This window comes from Primulina tabacum, chromosome 4, assembly GCF_025594145.1.
Source record: "Primulina tabacum isolate GXHZ01 chromosome 4, ASM2559414v2, whole genome shotgun sequence".
Taxonomy (NCBI): domain Eukaryota; kingdom Viridiplantae; phylum Streptophyta; class Magnoliopsida; order Lamiales; family Gesneriaceae; genus Primulina; species Primulina tabacum.
The window spans coordinates 49,783,425-49,785,413 of NC_134553.1; positions in this window are offsets into that span (position 1 = coordinate 49,783,425).

A 1,989-nucleotide genomic window follows, 5' to 3' on the forward strand; every position below is an offset into this window, starting at 1 on the left:
GCATGGCATGTTAAGAACGGTGTGTTTCTGAATATGATTTGTTCTGAGGTTAACTAAGTTTAGTGCCTAAGCACACGTGGTAGATAGATTCTGATGAAACAACTCACATCAGTGTATCTATGCAGGATTGTTTGGATTGCAGAAAGCCAAGTGATACTGAAAGATTCATCTACGTTGGTGACATCAACAAAGTTGAAGTTGAGGCAATATGTAAATTTAAATTATTGTTGAAGACTAGAATATATTTGGATTTTTTTGAAACATTCATTGTATCATCTTTTAGATGGAATCTGATTTCTATTTTTTCATTGGATAAATTCGGTTATTCTTGTTAATTTGGAAATGGAATATTCAGTTTATTTAATAATTTGAAATTGTTTGGTTTTGGTTCTTTTTAGGATACAATAATATTTATTCTTTGCATGTTATTGTTTCATTTAATGAAATCTTGCAAATAAGTAAAGACAATAAAATAAAATTAAAAAGTGAGAATTCAATTGCGTTATGGCACAAAAAATTGGGTCATATCTTTGAAAAGAGAATAAGGAGACTTGTGTCAGATGAGATTCTTGAACCTTTATATTACACATATTTTAATAATTGAGGGAAAAAAAACTAACAAAAAGAGATTTGAAGCCAACAGGAGTTCAATCGTCTTAGAATTTACACATACTGATATTTGTGGATCATTTCCTTTGGAATCTTGGAATGATCAACATTATTTTATAATATTCACAAAAGATTTTTCAAGATATGACTTCAATTATCTCATCCATGAAAAGACACACTTATTGGATGTGTTCAAAACTTATAAAGCTGAAGTTGAAAATCAACTAGACATAAAGATTAAAAGCATTAGATCTGACAATGATGGTGGATATTATAGTAGATATGACGGTTCAGATGAAAAATGTCCAAGAACGTTTGCTAAATTTCTAGAGGACTGCGGTATCATCCCACGGTATACTATGCCGAGTTCGTCCACTATGAATGTTGTTGCTGAAAGACGAAACAGAACACTTAAAGACATGGTAAGGAGCACGAGTCATTCTATCTTACTTGAATCATTTTAAGGAGAGACACTAAAGACCGCATCATATATCCTTAACATAATTCCAACTGAGGCAGCGACCAAAACCCCTCACAAACTTTGGACGGGCAAAAACCTACTCTTAAGCATTTGCACGTTTGGGGATGTCCAGCTGAGGCAATGTCATATAAGCCTAATGAAAATAAATTGGACTCAAGGACAGCCAAATTTTATTTTATTAGATACTCTAAAAGATCTAGGGGTACAAGTTTTATGATTCCACAAGTAAGTCGATTTTTGAGAAATGCCCTGTTCTTTGAGGATGTTGAGTTTGCGGGAGGAGATAAAATTAGGGATATTGTCTTTGAATAAGAATATGTAAATATTCTCATAGGTGTCATGGACATTGATCAGGATCACATTCTTCACTTAGACCAAGACACAATACATGAAGGCAACATTGGAAATCCTTCTATTCTAGATGAACAAACTCAAGGATCTCCGGAACCTATGTCATTAAAGAGATCCATTAGAAAGTGGAGAAGTGCATTGTCATATGATTACATTGTATTTCTTCAAGAACATACATACATTGGACTGATGGAGGATGATCCTATCAACTTTCATTAAGCTATGAAAAATAATAACTCTAAAAAGTGGGATGATGCCATGAATAAGGAGATAAAGTCCGTGAAAGACAATGACATATTAGATTTTGTCTCATTGCCTAAACATACAAAGCACATTGGTTGCAAATGGATATTTAAAACCAATAGAGATTTAAAAGGCAATGTGGAAAAATATAAGACTAAGGCATTGATTATAAATAACTATCTCTTCGGTTTCTATGAAAGATTCTTTAAGGATTATAATGACTTTGGTGGCGTATTTCAATCTTCAGCTTCATCAGATGAATGTAAAGACTGCGTTTCTAAATGATGAAATTGATGAAACATTTT